We start from the raw sequence: 19892 nt of genomic DNA on the forward strand, positions 1-19892 counted from the left end.
CCCCGATGACAGGCAATCCCATACATTTTACATGTGTTACAATATAGTCTAGATACAATACATGTGTGTGAATATCATTTTCTTGTTGAACAATAAACATTAGATTCCGAAGGTACATGCAACCTGGGCAGACAGATATTAGTGCTAACAATTTACATTCAATTCCCAGTGTTTCTTCTCTGGGTGTAGCTACCTCTGTCCATCATTGATCAATTGGAAGTGAGTTGGCTTTTCTTTATGTTGAAGATTTCCACTTCCATCAGAATACATCCTCAAACAGTGTTGGTGTTGAAGTGTGTAGTGATCTTCTGGTTCTGCTCATTTCACTCTGCATCAGTTGATTTAAGTCTCTCCAGGCCTCTCTGTATTCCTCCTGCTGGTCATTTCTTACAGAGCAATAATATTCCATAACCTTCATATACCACAATTTACCCAACCATTCTCCAATTGATGGACATCCATTCATCTTCCAGTTTCTAGCTACAACAAAAAGAGCTGCCACAAACATTTTGGCACATATATGTCTCTTTCCACTCTTTAGTATTTCTTTGGGATATAAGCCCAGTAGTAGCGCTGCTGGGTCAAAGGGTATGCACAGTTTGATAACTTTTTGGGCATAATTCCAGATTGCTCTCCAGAATGGCTGGATTCTTTCGCAACTCCACCAGCAATGTATTAGTGTCCCAGTTTCCCCACATCCCTTCCAACATTCATCATTATTTTTTCCTGTCATCTTAGCCAATCTGACAGGTGTGTAGTGGTATCTCAGAGTTGTCTTAATTTGCATTTCTCTGATCAGTAGTGATTTGGAACACTCTTTCATGTGAGTGGATATAGTTTCAATTTCTTCCTCTGAGAATTGTCTGTTCATATCCTTTGACCATTTATTAATTGGAGAATGGTTCGGTTTCTTATAAATGAGGGTCAGTTCTCTATATATTTTGGAAATGAGAACTTTGTCAGAACCTTTCGTTTTAAAAATATTTTCCCAATTTGTTACTTCTCTTCTAATCTTGTTTGCATTAGTATTATTTGTACAGAAACTTTTTAGTTTGATGTAATCAAAATCTTCTATTTTGTGATCAATAATGATCTCTAGTTCTCCTCTGGTCATAAATTCCTTCCTCCTCCACAAGTCTGAGAGGTAGATTATCTTCTGTTCCTCTAATCTATTTATCATCTCCCTCTTTATGCCTAAATCATGGACCCATTTTGATCTTATCTTGGTATATGGTGTTAAGTGTGGATCCATATCTAATTTCTGCCATATTAATTTCCAGTTTTCCCAACAGTTTTTTCCAAATAATGAATTTTTATCCCTAATGTTGGTATCTTTGGGTTTGTCAAAGATTAGATTGCTATAGATGTACCCTAGTGTGTCCTTTGTATCTATTCTGTTCCACTGATCTACTGGTCTATTTCTTAGCTAATACCAAATGGTTTTGGTGACTGCTGCTATATAATAGAGCTTTAGATCAGGTACACTTAGACCAACTTCCTCTGAGTTTTTTGTCATTAATTCCCTTGCAATTCTCGACCTTTTATTCTTCCATATGAATTTTGTTGTTATTTTTTCTAGGTCATTGAAATAGTTTCTTGGGAGTCTGATTGGTATAGCACTAAAGAAATAGATTAGTTTGGGGAGTATTGTCATCTTTATTGTATTCGCTCGGCCTATCCAAGAGCACTGAATGTCTTTCCAATTATGTAAATCTGACTTTATTTTTGTGGCAAGTGTTTTGTAATTTTTCTCATATAATTCCTGACTTTTCTTTGGTAGATGGATTCCCAAATACTTTATACTCTCAACATTTGTTTGGAATGGAATTTCTCTTTGTATCTCTTGCTGTTGCATTTTGTTAGTGATATATAAAGATGCCGAGGATTTATGTGGATTTATTTTGTATCCTGCCACTTTGCTGAATTATTTCTAGTAGCTTTTTAGCAGAGTCTTTGGGGTTCTCTAAGTATACCATCATGTCATCTGCAAAAAGTGATAGTTTGATTTCCTCATTTCCTACTCTAATTCCTTGAATCTCTTTCTCGGCTCTTATTGCCGAGGCTAGCATTTCTAGTACTATATTGAATAGTAATGGTGATAGTGGGCAATCTTGTTTCACTCCTGATCTTACTGGGAAAGGTTGCAGTTCATTTGTATTGCATATTATGCTTACTGAAGGTCTTAAATATATGCTCCTGATTATTCTAAGAATAGGCCATTTATTCCTATACTCTCAAGAGTTTTTAGTAGGAATGGATGTTGGATTTTGTCAAATGCTTTTTCTGCATCTATTGAGATGATCATATGGTTCTTATTAATATGATTATTAATATGTTCAATTATATTAATAGTTTTCCTAATATTAAACCAGCCCTGCATTCCTGATATGAATCCTACTTGATCATAGTGTATTATCCTGGAGATGATTTTCTGAAGTCTTTTTGCTAATATCTTATTTAAGATTTTAGCATCAATATTCATTAAGGAAATTGGTCTATAATTTTCTTTCTCAGTTTTCAATCGACCTGGTTTAGGTATCAGTACCATGTCTGTGTCATAGAAGGAATTTGGTAGGACTCCTTCATCCCCTATTTTTTCAAATAATTTATATAACATTGGGGCTAATTGTTCTTTAAATGTTTGGTAGAATTCACGTGTGAATCCATCTGGCCTTGGGGATTTTTTCCTGGGGAGTTGATTAATAGCTTGTTCTATTTCTTTTTCTGAAATGGGACTATTTAAGCAATTTATCTCCTCCTCTGTTAATCTAGGGAGCCTATATTTTTGGAGGAAGTCATCCATTTCACTTAAGTTATCACATTTATTGGCATAAAGTTGGGCAAAGTAACTTCTTATTATTTCTCTAATTTCCTCTTCATTGGTGGAAAGATCCCCCTTTTCATTTGTAAGACTATCAATTTGATTTTCCTCTTTCTTTTTTCTGATCAAATTTACCAAAGGTTTATCTATTTTATTGGCTTTTTCAAAAAACCAACTCTTGGTTTTATTTATTAATTCAATAGTTTTTTTACTTTCAATATTATTGATTTCTCCTTTTAATTTTTGTATTTCAAGTTTAATATTTGGTTGGAGGTTTATAATTTGGTCTTTTTCTAGCCTTTTAAGTTGTAAGCCCAATTCGTTAATCTTCTCTTTATCTATTTTCTTCAAATAATCCTCTAAAGATATAAAATTTCCCCTTATTACTGCTTTAGCTGCATCCCAAAGATTTTGGTATGATGTCTCATCATTGTCATTATCTTGGGTGAAATTATTAATTGTTTCTATAATTTGCTCTTTCACCCAGTCATTCTTTAAGATGAGATTATTCAGTTTCCAATTACTTTTTGGTCTATTTACCCCTAACTGTTTACTGAATGTAGCTTTTATTGCATTGTGGTCTGAGAAGAAGGCATTTATTATTTCTGCCTTCCCACATTTAATTTTGAGATCTTTATGTCCTAATATATGGTCAATTTTTGTATAGGATCCATCAACTGCTGAGAAGAAAGTATATTCCTTTCTATTGCCATTCAGTTTTCTCCAAAGATCTATCATACCTAGTTTTTCTAATGTTCTATTTACTTTTTAAATTTCTTTCTTATTTGTTTTGTGGTTTGATTTGTCTAAATCTGAGAGTGCAAGGTTGAGATCTCCCACTATTATAGTTTTACTGTCTATTTCTTCTTGCAATTCTCTTAACTTTTCCTTTAGAACGTTAGATGCTATACCACTTGGTGCATATATGTTTAGTATTTATATGGCTTCATTATTTATGCTACCTTTCAGCAGGATATAGTTTCCTTCCTTATCTTTTTTAATGAGATCTACTTTTGCTTTTGCTTGATCTGAGATAAGGATAGCTACCCCTGCTTTTTTGGCTTTACGTGAAGCATAATAGGCTCTGTTCCAACCTTTTACCTTTACTCTGTATGTATCTCCCTGCTTTAAGTATGTTTCCTGCAGACAACATATCGTAGGGTTCTGATTTTTGATCCAGTCTGCTATCCGTCTCCGTTTGATGGGATCGTTCATCCCATTTACATTTACAGTTAAAATTACTAATTCTGTATTTCCTGCCATCATATTATCCCCAGATTATGCTTTTTCCCTTGACCCCCCTGATCACCCTCCCCGATATTTAATTTACAGACCCCCCTTGTGATGCGCAACCCTCCGTTTTTTTTTTTTTTCATATCCCTCCCCCCTCCCTCCAAGTCCCTTCACTTATTCTCCTTTTCCTTTTCCCTTTTCCTCTCCCCCCTTTTAATGAGGTGAGAGAAAATTCTCTGAAAAACAAATATGTTAATTATTTACTCTTTGAGCCTCTCCTGATGAGAGTAAGATTCACACAATGATTCTCCCCCTCACTAAGTTCCCTCAGATATGGTGTATTTTCTATGCCTCTTCCTGGGATGTAGTTTCCCTCTTTTTATCATTCCTTCCCCTTTTTGTGAAATGACCTCCTTCCCTTTACTACACCCCCCTTTTTTTCTTTTATATCAGTAAAATCAAATTATCCTTGAGTACTTTTTATATACCCACAACAAAGTTACAGTTCTCAAGGGTTCTGTGTACCTTTTTCTGTTTCTCTTCAGTCTTGTGGATGTAGATCAAATTTTTTGTTTAAGTCTGGTTTTTTTCTTAGAAACATATAGAATTCCTCTATTTCATTGAATGACCATCTTCTTCCATGGAAAAAAATGCTAAACTTAGCTGGGTAGTTCATTCTTGGTTGCAGTCCTTGATCTTTTGCCTTACGGAATATCAGGTTCCAGGCCCTTCTATCTTTTAATGTGGAGGCAGCCAGATCTTGAGTGACCCTTATTGTGGCCCCTTGGTATTTAAATTGTTTTTTTCTAGCTGCTTGCAGGATTTTCTCCTTTGTGTGGCAATTCTGCAGCTTAGCCACAATATTCTGTGGTGTTCTTTTTTTAGGGTCTATTTTAGAAGGAGTTCAATGAATTCTTTCCACATCTACTTTCCCTTCTGTTTCTATTATCTCTGGACAGTTCTCTTTGATAATTTCCTGTAAAATAGAATCTAGGCTCTTTTTTTGGTCACAGTTTTCTGGAAGTCCAATGATCCGCAGATTATCTCTCCTAGATGTATTTTCCAGGTCTATAGATTTTCCCAGTAAGTATTTGACGTTGTTCTCCCACTTCTCATTTTTTTGTTTTGTTTGACTGATTCTTGGGTTCTCTGTGAATCATTCATTTCTATTTGTTCCATCCTGACTTTTAAGGAGTTATTTTCTTCTTTCACAGTTTTTAGTTCTTTTTGTAAATGCCCAATTTCGTTTTTAAATGAATTGTTTTGCTCTATTGAATTTTTTTTCCATTTCCCCAATTTTTTTTTGAGAATTATTTTCTTTTTCCAATTCAGAAATTCTATTTTCTTGAGACTTTTTTATCTTTTCCAATTCAGAAATCCTACTTTCCTGTGATTTTTTTTACCTTTTCTAATTCATAAATTTTGTTTCCCTGCATCTCCTGTGAATTCTTTATTTTTTCCAACTCCAATTTCAGGACGTTGTTATTCTCTATCATAACTTCCCTTTCCTTTCCCCATTTTTCTTCAAACTCTCTTAACTTTTTAATAGTCTCTTCCAGGAGAGAGTTATGTGATGGGGGGCAGGAATCATTCCCCTTTAGGTTGTTATCTGCTGTCTCTCTGCTGTTAACTTCCTCGGGGTTGGATACCCGCTCTTTCTCTGTGTAGAAGGAATCTATGGTTTTTCTGGCTTTTTTGTTCATATTTTAAAAATCTTTTGGGGTCTGTCCCTGGGGTAGGAAATTATTTATTTACTTCTTTACCAGCTTCCTCCCAGACCGGATGGATGCAGCCGTTCTAATGCCTGAGCTAAGATAGAGCTCTGGGAGAGAGTTCCCCACCCCCTCCCTGGAAGTGCCTCAGAGGTGATTAGCACTGCTGTGCCCCAAGGGCGCTGTGTTTTAGAGGCTTCCCTGAGGTTGAGACTGAACAGTAAAGGCAGCACAAAACCTAGCCTATGTGTCCCGGTGGGGCGTGGATGTCTGCAGCAGGTAATGTGAAAAGCCCCTGCGCTCAAACTGGAAGTGTCTGCCAGAAACCGTGGTCTGTAGTTCAAAGGTTCCGCTTCTCTGGGACTTCATGGAGCTGAGTTCCACTCCCTCCAGCTAAACTAGGCAGTGTGTGTTGCCTTGGGCCGTATCCACCCACTTGTCAATCTCTTAACTATTCTCAGGAGGTAGCTGAGGCCACGCCCCCTGGTGCTGAGATCTGCTGAGTCACCCCCAGGGTCCTGGAAAATCTAATCTATCTGAATTTTTAAGGTATTTTAGCTTTCTCTTCTGAACTGCTATATAATAAGCAGAGAAGAGCTAACAGCCTGTGCCAGATTCCTTTATCTCAGTGGCTTCTCTGATCCCAGAGCCCGTCCCAGCGCAATTGGCGCAGTATGCTAGCACCCAGCCGTCTGTGCTGGCCTCTCTTCTTCCTCCCCTGGGAACTGACCTTTTTTGTTGAAACTCCAGATTCTCTTCAGCTGGTAAGTCATGCTTCCAGTCCTTGTGGTATCTATCAGTCCAGGTCTTTTTCTGAGGCTTAATTTATCTAATTTGTTGTGAGGGAGTGAGGAGGTTCACAGAGTCGTGTGTTTCTTCTCCACCATCTTGGCTCCGCCTCCCTATGCTGATATTATAAAGCAACAGTCACCAAAACCTTTTGTGATTGGTTAAGAAATAGACTAGTTGATCAGTGGAATAGGTTAGGTTCATAGGACAAGATCGTGAATAAAAATAGCAATCTAGTGTTTGACAAACCCAAAGATCCCAACTTTTAGGATAAGAATTCATTATTTGACAAAAACTGCTGGGAAAAGTGGAAATTAGTAAGGCAGAAACTAGGCGTGGACCCACATTTAACACCACATACTAAAATAAGATCAAAATGGGTCCAAGATTTAGGCATAAAGAACGAGATCATAAATAAATTAGAAGAACATAGGATAGTCTACCTTTCAGACTTGTGGAGGAGGAAGGAATTTATGTCCAAAGGAGAACTAGAGATCATTATTGATCACAAAATAGAAAATTTTCATCACATAAAATTAAAAAGTTTCTGCACAAACAAAACTAATGCAAACAAATTAGAAGGGAAGTAACAAGTTTGGAAAACATTTTTACAGTTAAAGGTTCTAATAAAGGCCTCATCTCCAAAATATACAGAGAATTGACTTTAATTTATAAGAAATCAAGCCATTCTCCAATTGAGAAATGGTCAAACGATATGAACAGACAATTTTCAGATGATGAAATTAAAACTATTTCCACTCATATGAGTGTTCCAAATCACTATTGATCAGAGAAATGCAAATTAAGACAACTCTGAGATACACAACTGTCAGATTGGCTAAGATGACAGGAACAAATAATGATGAATGTTGGAGGGGATGTGGGAAAACTGGGACACTGATGCATTTTTTGTGGAGTTGTGAAAGAACCCAATCATTCTGGAAAGCAATCTGGAATTATGCCCAAAAAGCTATCAAAATGTGCATACCCTTTGACCCAGCAGTGCTACTACTGGGCTTATACCCCAAGCAAATACTAAAGAAGGGAAAGGGATCTGTATGTGCCAAAATGTTTGTGGCAGCCCTTTTTGTAGTGGCTAGAAATGGGAAAGTGAATGGATGTCCATCAATTGGAGAATGGTTGGTTAATTATGGTCTATGAATGTTATGGAATATTATTGTTCTGTAAGAAATGACCAATAGGAGAGGCTTGGAAGACTTACATCAACTGATTCTGGGTGAAAAGAGCAGAACTAGGAGATCATTATACGCTTCAACAATGATAATGTGTGACGATGTATTCTGATGGAAGTGGATATCTTCAACATAGAGAAGAGCTAATCCAATTCCAATTGATCAATGATGGCCAGAATCAGCTAATCCAGAAAAGGGACCTTGGGAAATGAGTGTAAACTGTGAGCATTTTTTTGTTTGTTTGTTTGTTTTTGTTTTTCTTCTCAGATTATTTTTTCCTTCTGAATACAATTCTTCCTTTGCAGCAACAACAACAACAAAATTCGGTTTTGCACAAATATATTGTACAAAGCATATACTATAAGATATTTAATATGTATGGGAATGCCTGCCATCTAGAAGAGGGGGTAGAGGGAAAGAGGGGAAAAATTTAGAACAGAAGGGAATACAAGGGATAATGTTTTTTTTTTTTTTTTAATTGCCTGTGCATATGTCCTGTCAAAAAATGTTATAATTATTAAATTAATTGAAAAAAAATCAATCTTCTCATGATTCCAATTGAGAACTTTCCCCACTTTTCCTATGAGCAAACAACTAGTTGTTACTCTTAGCAATGGCATCCTGTGTTACCTACCATTTTAAGTTAATAGAGAATTTCTTATATAGTTGTTGGTACTTATTTAGGACATAGCTGTAAACACATGGACACATATGTACAAAAATAGACATTTTCTCCTAATTATGCTTATTACAAATCTTCAGTGAAGCTATGAGTTAGATTTTCTATATTATAGACAATCCTTTATGAATCAGATCAGATAGAATTAGCTAGCGTAATACCAGAAAATATAACTAGAACAATATTAATATTATTTATCATTGAAAGAATTGACACAATCTTATCTTCCTAAAATTATTAATTCATATAGATGCCAAAGTATTGCAAAATATGAAGATATATTAAGGATTGCTACTTAATTCTCGATAATTCTGCTGCCAAATATTTGCACTCATGCATGAAGGTGATTTTTTTTTTCATTGATCTGGTCTTTTGAATAGCAAATGATGGTAAGATTTTTTAAAAATCATCTACATGGATTCAGAACGGGAAGCCAGGTCTTCTTACTCCACAATTCAAAGATTCACTAGAAAAAAAAGTTAATACTAGATTCAGACTTCCAGGGACAGAGCCAAGATGTCAGAATAAAGAAAATACTCAATAGAACTCTAATAACATACACCTCCAAAAAACTTCAAAATAACATCTCAAATCAAATTCTGTAAGTTACAGAGCCAACAAAAGATGAGAGTAGGATATTCTTATAGTTTCAGATAACTATTTTATTGTTCCATTGTTTCAGATATCTCTGACTTTATATGACCTCATTTTGATTCTAGGCTTGTTACTGAATTTTAGTGACATTGGAGGAGAAAATCTGTGAATCTATCTCACTTAAATCCAATTCACAGGCAACTCAAGACAGTACCACATGAGTACCATATGACATCATTCTTCCTCTCTAAAAACAAAGGATAAACAAAAAAAATAATATGAACAGGTAAAGGAATGAAAGCAAAAGAAAACTATAAAAAATAAGCACTTAAAATAAGGAAAAAAAATTAAACCTTGAAAAATAAAATTATACCAGTGAGAAGAGTTAGAAAAACACACTGATGAATTTAATTCTTTATAAAGCATAACTGGAGGACATAGCCAAGATAGCAGAGAGTAGACAGGTTTTTATCTGAGCTCTTTCTGGCTTCCCTCAGAATCAACACTAGATCAAATCTCTGGGATTTGAAGTGATAGAACCCAAAAATATTTGGAGTGTAACATTTCCAGTGGAAGATATTTTGGAAGAACTCAGGAAAGGTCACTCTCAATTAGGTGGGGAGAGGAAAGGCAGCCCAGCACAGGCACAGTGCAGATAGATCCAGGGCAGAGAGGCCTCTGAGTGCCAGGGGTAATCTATTTGTAGGTACATAGCCAAAATACAGCAAAATTGGCTACTACGTCCTGGTTCAGAAGCCAGTGGATCAGCATACTAACTGTGAGATTTCTGACACAACTGCAGAAGGCAAATAATTAGCCCCTGAACCCCAGAATAACAAGCAGGACATGACCGGTAAAAATTATTATTGAACAAATAGAAATGAATGACTCAATGGGACATCAAGGGTAAATCAAACACAAATGTTGGAGAGGATGTGGTAAAACTGAGACACTAATACATTGTTGGTGGAACTGTGAATGGACCCAGCTATTCTGGAGAGCAATTTGGTGTTATACGCCAGAACTTGAAATAAGGTGCTAATGCCTATGTACTTAGTTCACACCTTTAAAGGAGTTCACACATTAGTTCACACATTCACACCTTTAGAGAGCATATTTAAGGAAGAGTTCACAAGCCCACTAAAGCACAAGCCTACTCTAGGACTTTGGGGAGATTAACAAGTCAGAAGCCCACAATCGCACTCTTAGAGGTGGAGAACATTCATTCCAGATTCCACCTTTGTGCTGGATGGAGGTTTAGAGGGACCTCAGCTGGGAATCAAGGAGAAAGATAGGCCTCTATTAAAGCTAACCGGACTGCAGGAAAAGATTCAAGACTTTGAAGGATACAATAAAGGATCTGGACTTTAACTCCTGGCTGCATTTGGGGTGATTATTGAACTGAACTGAAATGAAGGTTGCCTCCAGAAGCCCCCCCCCCAAGAAATCTGCTCCCAGAGAATGATTATATTTTAAAAAAGAGAACACTACAATTTGGAACTATGCTCAAAAAGTTATCAAACGGCATACCATTTGATCCAGCAATGTTTCTACTGGGCTTATATCCCAAAGAAATCTTTAAAAAAGGAAATGGACCAACATGTGCAAAAATGTTTGTGGAAGCCCTTTTTGTAATAACAAGAAACTGGAAACTGAGTGGAGGCTCATCAGTTGGAGAATAGCTGAGTAAATTGTGGCATATGAATGTTATGGAACATTATTGTTCTATAAGAAAAAATCTGGAAGATGACTTTAGAGAGGCCTGAAGAGACTTACATGAACTGATGCTAAGTGCTAAGTGCTAAGTGAAATGAGCAGAACCAGGAGATCATTGTACATGGCAACATCAATTATAGGATGATCAATTCTAATGAATGTGATTCTTTCCAACAATGAGAAGATTTACGCCAGTTCCATTGATCTTGTGATGAAGAGAGACATCTACACTCAGAGAGAGGGCTGTGGGAGCTGAAAGTGGATCACAGCATAACATGTTCACTCTTTTTATTGTTGTTCACTTGCATTTTCTTTTCATACTCATTTTCTTTCTTTTTTGATCTGATTTTTCTTGTGCAGCAATAGGATTGTGTAAATGTTTACACATATTGGATTTAACATATATTTTAACATGTATAACATATATTGGATTGCTTGCCATCTAGAAGAATGGATGGGGGGGAGGAGGGGGAAATTTGAAACACAAGGTTATGCAAGGGTCAATATTGAAAAATTATCTGTGCATATGTTTTAACAATAAAAAGCTTTAAAAAATAAAATAAGAAAAAAAAGAATAAGTCAAACAAAACCAAAAATGGGGAAAAAATAGAAAGAATGTAAAATACTTCTTTGTGAATTAAAAAAATCAACTGACCTTTAAAATAGATCCAGGAGAGACACTCTAAGAATTATTGAAATACCTGAAGACCAAAATGGAAAAAAAGAGAGAGAGGGAGAGAGAGAGAGAGAGAGAGAGAGAGAGAGAGAGAGAGAGAGAGAGAGAGAGAGAGAGAGAGAGAGAGAGAGAGAGAACATAGTTTATTATCTCCGAAGTTTAGAAGAATCAAGGTTTTTTTAAGATTTAATCAGAAAACCAAATTATAAATACTTAAAAGTGATAAGTATCCCTTGATAATGGAATGCAATAAAGGAATTCAAGTGTCAGAACAATATATATTCACAAGTTTCCATACACAGAAATGTAAGCTTTCATCTCTTAAAGATTAAATTTCTAGCTTTCTTGTTGCCAAGATAACCTGAAAACATCAACTGATACACTTTTGGTCTATTTTGATCCATTGCCAAATAGATTGAAACAACAGTACCAAGAGAAGTGTGAAATTACCTTTTATTCATCCTAATGGGGTGTTAAATTTGAAGTCTAATTATACATTCTGGGATTTTCAAGCATTGTTAAACACTTTGCTGTTAATTATTGCACAGAAACCAGAAATGTGTAGTTAATGCACTGAGAACAGTTTAGGTTAATATGCAATTCTTTCCTTTCTTTCAAGGGAATTATTGAGACATTTATGCTCTTTACAGAGACATTCATACTATGTACCACCAAAAAGTTCAAGCTCTCATCCTGATAATATTTGCAGCTTGGTTGTGTATAGCTTTTTAAGATTTGCAGAACACATTAATAAATTATTTCACTTAGTCTTCACCTGAACTGTTTATTTTATAGATAGACTGAAGCAGAAAGGCCAATGGATCTACCCTTATTTAGTGACCTAGTAAATTTATGAAACTGGATTTAATTAAGAATAATGAATTATGTGTTGGTCTTTCATTTTTTTTATTATTGAGAATTTTTTTTCACAGTATATAGGCATGAGTAATTTTTTTTTTTTACAATATTATCCCTTGTATTCATTTTTCGAAATTATCCCCCACCTCCCTCCACTCCTTCCTCCTGATGACAGGCAATGCCATACATTTTACATGTGTTACAATATAACCTAGATACAATATATGTGTGTAAATACCATTTTCTTGTTGCACATTAAGTATTAGATTAAGAAGGTAGAAGTTACCTGGGTAGATAGATAGTAGTGCTAACAATTTACATTCACTTCCCAGTGTTCCTTCTCTGGGTGTAGTTATTTCTGTCCATCATTGATCAACTGGAAGTGAGTTGGATTTTCTTTATGTTGAAGATATCCACTTCCATCGGAATACATCTTCATACAACATTGAAGTGTACAGAGATCTTCTGGTTCTGCTCATTTCACTCAGCAACAGTTGATGTAAATCTCACCAAGCCTCTCTGTATTCCTCCTGCTGGTCATTTCTTACAGAGCAATGATATTCCATAATCTTCATATACCATAATTTACCCAACCATTCTCCAATTGATGGACATCCATTCATCTTCCAGTTTCTAGCTACTATAAAAAGAGCTGCCACAAATATTTTGGCACATACAGGTCCCTTTCCGCTCTTTAGTATTTCTTTGGGATATAAGCCCAATAACAGCAATGCTGGGTCAAACGATATGAACAGTTTGATAACTTTTTGGGCGTAGTTCCAAATTGCTCTCCGGAATGGCTGGATTCTTTCACAACTCCACCAACAATGTATTAGTGTCCCAGTTTTCCCACATCCCCTCCCACATTCATAATTATTTGGTCCTGTCATCTTAGCCAATTTGACAGGTGTGTAGTGGTATCTCAGATTTGTCTTAATTTGCATTTCTCTGATCAGTAGTGATTTGGAACACTCTTTCATATGAGTGGAAATAGTTTCAATTTCATCATCTGAGAATTGTCTGTTCATATCCTTTGACCATTTATCAATTGGAGGATGGTTTGGTTTCTTATAAATTAGGGTCAGTTCTCTATATATTTTGGAAATGAGACCTTTTTCAGAACCTTTAACTTTAAAAATATTTTCCCAATTTGTTACTTCCCTACTAATCTTGTTTGCATTAGTATTGTTTGTACAGAAACTTTTTAGTTTGATGTAATCAAGATTTTCTATTTTGGATCAATAATGATCTCTAATTCTCCTCTGGTCATAAATTCCTTCCTCCTCCACAGGTCTGAGAGGTAGACTATCCTCTGTTCCTCTAATCTATTTATGATCTCATTCTTTATGCCTAAGTCATGGACCCATTTTGATCTTATCTTGGTATATGATGTTAAGTGTGGATCCGTATCTAATTTCTGCCATACTAATTTCCAGTTTTCCCAACAGTTCTTTTCCAAATAATGAATTTTTATCCCTAATGTTGGTATCTTTGGGTTTGTCAAAGATTAGATTGCTATAGATGTACCCTTTTTTGTCCTTTGTATCTAATCTGTTCCACTGATCTACTGTTCTATTTCTTAGCCAGTACCAAATGGTTTTGTTGATTGCTGCTATATAATAGAGCTTTAGATCAGGTACACTTAGACCACCTTCCTCTAACTTTTTTTTCATTAGTTCCCTTGCAATTCTCGACCTTTTATTCTTCCATATGAATTTTGTTGTTATTTTTTCTAGGTCATTAAAATAGCTTCTTGGGAGTCTTATTGGTATAGCACTAAAGAAATAGATTAGTTTGGGGAGTATTGTCATCTTTATTATATTTGCTCAGCCTATCCAAGAGCACTGAATGTCTTTCCAATTATTTAAATCTGACTTTATTTTTGTGGCAAGTGTTTCGTAATTTTTCTAATATTATTCCTGACTATTCTTTGGTAGATGGATTCCCAAATACTTTAGACTCTCAACATTTGTTTGGAATGGAATTTCTCTTTGTATCTCTTGCTGTTGTGTTTTGTTGGTGATATATAAGAATGCTGAGGATTTATGTGGACTTATTTTGTATCCTGCCACTTTGCTAAAATTCTGAATTATTTCTAATAGCTTTTTAACAGAGTCTTTGGGGTTCTCTAAGTATACCATCATGTCATCTGCAAAGAGTGATAGTTTGATTTCCTCATTTCCTACTCTAATTCCTTGAATCTCTTTCTCTGCTCTTATTGCCGAGGCTAGCATTTCTAGTACTATATTGAATAGTAATGGTGATAGTGGGTAACCTTGTTTCACTCCTGATCTTACTGGGAAAGGTTGCAGTTTATTTCTATTGCATATTATGCTTACTGAAGGTCTTAAATATATGCTTCTGATTATTCTAAGGAATAATCTATTTATTCCTATACTCTCAAGAGTTTTTAGTATGAATGGATGTTGGATTTTGTCAAATGCTTTTTCTGCATCTATTGAGATGATCATTTGGTTTTTATTAATTTGATTATTAATATGGTCAATTATCCTCATAGTTTTCCTAATATTAAACCAGCCCTGCATTCCTGATATGAATCCTACTTGATCATAGTGTATTATCCTGTGGAAGAGGAAGGAATTTGTGACCAAAGAAGAACTAGAGATCATTATTGATCACAAAATAGAAAAGTTTGATTATATCAAATTGAAAAGTTTTTGTACAAACAAAACTAATTCAGACAAGATTAGAAGGGAAACAGTAAATTGGGAAAACATTTTTACAGTCAAAGGTTCTGATAAAGGCCTTATTTCCAAAATATATAGAGAATTGACTCTAATTTATAAGAAATCAAGCCATTCTCCAATAGATAAATGGTCAAAGGATATGAACAGACAATTTTCAGACAAAGAAATTGAAATTATTTCTAATCATATGAAAAGGTGCTCCAAGTCATTATCAATCATAGAATTGCCAATTAAGACTACTCTGAGAACCACTATATACCTGTCAGATTGGCTAGGATGACAGGAAATGATAATGCTGAATTTTGGAGGGGATGTGGAAAAATTGGGACACTGATACATTGTTGGTGGAATTATAAATACATCCAGCTATTCTGGAGAGAGATTTGGAACTAAGTTCAAAAAGTTATCAAATTGTACATACCCTTTGATCCACCAGTGTTACAATTGGGCTTATACCCCAAAGAGATCTTAAAGAAGAGAAAGGGACCTGTATGTGCAAGAATGATTGTGGCAGCCCTCTTTGTAGTGGCCAGAAACTGGAAACTGAGTGGATGTCCATCAATTGGAGAATAAATTGTGGTATATGAATGTTATGGAATATTATTGTTCTGTAAGAAATGCCTAGCAGGATGATTTCAGAAAAGCCTGGAGAGGCTTACATGAACTGATGCTGAGTGAAATGAGCAGGACCAGGAGATCATTATATACTTCAACAACAATACTATATGATGAACAATTCTGATGGACATGACTCTCTTCAAACATGAGATGAATCAAATCAGTTCCTTTTGTTCAATAATGAATAGAACCAGCTACACCCAGCAAAAGAACTCTGGGAAATGAGTGTTAACCACTACGATAGCATTCCCAATACCTTCATTTTTGTCCACATGCATTTTTGATTTCCTTCACAGGTTAATTGTACATTATTTCAAGCTCCTATTCTACTCATGCAGCAAAATAACTCTGTCTCTCTCTCTCTCTCTCTCTCTCTCTCTCTCTCTCTCTCTCTCTCTCTATATATATATATATATATATATATATATATATATATATATATATATATATATAGTATATAACATATACTTTAACATATTTAACATGTATTGGTCTACCTGCCATCTAGGGGAAGGGTAGGGAGAAGGAGGGGGAGAAATTGGAACAAAGGTTTTGCAATTGTCAATGTTGAAAGTTTATATTGTAAATAAAAAGCTATGATAAAAAAGAAAGAAAATAAAAAAAATCAATTGAAAATAGAAAGAAAAAGATTGTAAACAATTTTGACATTTAAATATATATTTTCCCTTCTTTACCTTTCTATGGGTCACTTCAGTCCTATGTTTATATATATATATATATATACACATATATATATACACACATATATATACACATATATATATATATATGTATATATATATATAGTTTATATTGTAAATAAAAAGCTATGATAAAAAAGAAAGAAAATAAAAAAATTCAATTGAAAATAGAAAGAAAAATATTGTAAACAATTTTGACATTTAAATATATATTTTCCCTTCTTTACCTTTCTATGGGTCACTTCAGTCCTATGTTTGTATATATATATATATATATATATATATATATAATTCTCACATCTCCTGCCCTGAAAAATGATGATGAATTTTACTGGGTAATTGATTCTAGGTTGTAACTAACCTCAGGTCTTTTGCCTTCTGGAATGTGATATTCTAGGCTCTTAGATCATTTATTCTAGAAGCTGCCATATCCTGTGTAATCCTAATTATTGCTCCTTGATATTTTCATTGTTTTTGTCTGGCAGCTTGCAGTATTTTTTTGTCCCTGACATTATAATTTTTGGAGTTTCACAACAATGTTCCTTCGGGTTTTCCTTGTGGGATCAGAGGTGATCAATGGATACTTTCAATTAGTATTTCTCCCTCTCTATAATATTGGAGCAGTTTTCTTTAATGACTTCTTGTAAACTGCTATCCATGCTCTTTTTCTGGGCATGACCTTTAGGTAGCCCAATAATTTTTAAATTGTCTCTTCTAGATCTATTTTCCAGGTAGACTGTTGTTGTTGTTGTTGTTGTTGTTGTTGTTGTTTTCCATTTAGGTATTTCACATTTTCTTCCACCTTTTTCTTTTTTCTTTTTTCTTTTTTCTTTTTTTTTTTTTTTTTTTAGTTTGTTTGACTGATTCTTACTATCTCACAAAATTAAGTTTCCATTTGCCCTGGTCTAGTTTTTAATATATGAATTTCTTCACTTAGCTTTTGTATCTTTTTCCATTTTTTTTTCTACTGTTGAAATAGTTTTCTTCAGATGATTTTTTCCCTTCCTTTTCCAAACTGTTGATTCTTTTGTGAATATCTCATTTCTTTTCTCATTTTTTCTACCTCTCTTATTTGCCTTTTGAAATATTTTATGACCAAGTCCCCTCTTTGGGCCTGAGATCAATTTATCTCACTCTTTGAGATCTTGCAAGGGATGTAGAAGACTCTTACCCAAAATGACTACTCAGAGATCACTCAGTAGAAGGAAGAAACGTTGTTTATTGAAAACCTCTGGAGGATGAGCCATCCCATCATGAGATAAGAACGAGAAAGCTCCTGGTAGGAGGGCTAAAGAAGAAGTAAAGATACATAGTTTTCATACAAAAGATTACATCACAAGTAAGAGAGCATTGAGAAGGGAAGGGGGAGTCATCTAGTTGGTTGTTGCTATTCAGAGAGATTGGAATGGAAGATTTCTATTCATAAGTTGGGGAGCATTGAGAAATAGCTGCCTTCTCCCCTAATTGAATGTTAAACATTTGTGCCTAAAGCAGATTAGAACAGAATGCTTTGTTTCCTTGATTCTGAGAGGAATCATCAATCAGACCTTCAAACTTCAGATTACTGAGCTGACATCATTTAAACTAATAGTCTAAATGTTGACAACATTTAACTAGGATAAATGTCATCATTTCTGGCTAAGCAAATATATCTAAAGTCTTAAGTAAATATTGGCTTTCACACACTGTACATATATAGATCACAGAGACATAGAAATAATAAAAAAAAATACAGAAAAAGAAAATCCCTGTAAGTTCTTCACTTTATCTCTCAATTCTCTTCTGTGGACATTCTTTCCTTTTCTGAATTATTGTTTTGGTCTGCCCTGTCACCAGAGTCACTTTCTAAGATCAATATTCTTTTCTGTTTCTTGCTCTTTTTCTTTCCTTTGCTTTTGGTATATATATATACTTTTAAGGTCAAGCTCTGTTCCTGGGATAAAGCTGATGCTGTTCCACAGCTTTTAATGCAGCTCTGACCCTTGATTTTGAGCACAGGAACCCTTTGTGTTTGTAGGGGGTACCTTTGCCAGATCTTTTCATAAAACAGCCGGGTTTCCCAGAGTTTGCCTTATGGACTAGGACTGGAAGCTGTCTCACTGATTTGGTCCTCTACTGAGCCAGGACTGAGGGTCTTAGTTGCTGTTTTGCTGTGATTAAGACACTCTCTCCAGCTTTACCACAATCTACATGACCTGGATGGAATACCCCTTTCACCCCAGTGAAACTGATCTTTCTTGAAGTTTTTTTTTCAGTCTATCTTGAGCTGGAGAGTGGTTTCATTCCATTAGACTCTGTTCAGAGGCTTGGTTTCATGTGGTTTTTTTTTGGAGGGAAATTGAATGAGCTTAATCAGCTTCCTGATTTTACTTCTCAGACTTGACTCTGCCTCCTCAAAATCGTTGATTAATTTATTAGGCCTCTGTTTTCTCATCTGTAAAATGGGAGATCAACTTACAAGCTTGTGGATTCTCTCCTTGATTGGTCCACAATATTAGCATCCACATTTTGGCATTCTATAATAGTTCCTGACTTCTCTCTTTTATGTCAAAGTAACAAGATACATATTCATTCCTAAAAAGCATATGGCTTTCCCTTACTGGCTTTTATCTCATGATTACATAAATAGCATCTATTATTAAAACAAACATACCTCTGAGATATTGTGGATTTGGTTCCAGACCACTACAATAAAGTGGATATTTCAATAAAGTGAATTGCATGAATTTTCTTGTTTCCCAGTGCACATAAAATTTATGTTTATACCACACTGTAATTTGTTAACTGTGTAATAGTATTATGTCTAAAATAACCAATGTATATGCCTTAGTTAAAATATTTTATTGCTAAGAAATGCTAACCATTATCTAAACATTTAGTGAATTGTAATCTTTTTGATAGGGGAGTTTCTTGCATCAATATTTATGGTTGTTAACTGATCAGAGTAGTAGTTGCTGAAGGCTTAGGTGCTTGTAGCAATTTCTTAAAATCAAACAATGCTTGCCAGATATTTTGACTCTTTCTTTTACAAAATTCATCTCTGTAGCATGCAGTGCTATTTGATTGCAGTTCACCAATAGTGTATTTTCTTTCAAAACTGGAGTCAGTGCTCTCAAATTCTGCTGCTGTTTTATTAACTAAGTTTATGTAACATTCTTCAATATTGTGGTTTCTCTGGGAATAGGGAAGTCTAAAGAAAAGGAACCAAATGGGGGGACAGCCACATGGTTGGGTAGTCAGGACATAAACATTTATTGATTAAGTTATCATTTTATATAGTCATAGTCCTTGACCTTCCCTTCCCCAAATTACAATGATTATACCAAAAAATCTTTGATCACAGATTATCCTAACAGACACAATAATAAAGAAAAAAATTTAAATACTATGAGAATTGCCAAAATGTGACAGAGACATGAGGTGAGCACTTGCTGTTAGAAAAATGGAATCACTTAGATTGGCTTGCTACAAACCTTCATTTGGTAAAAAGGGAGGGAAATACAATATCTATGAAACATAGTGATGTGAAACATAATTAAATGAAGTTTGTATATATCCAACTAAATTCTCTTGTTATACAGAAAATCTTTTCCA

Source organism: Sminthopsis crassicaudata, chromosome 5 (genome assembly GCF_048593235.1).
Source record: "Sminthopsis crassicaudata isolate SCR6 chromosome 5, ASM4859323v1, whole genome shotgun sequence".
Classification (NCBI taxonomy): Eukaryota; Metazoa; Chordata; class Mammalia; order Dasyuromorphia; family Dasyuridae; genus Sminthopsis; species Sminthopsis crassicaudata.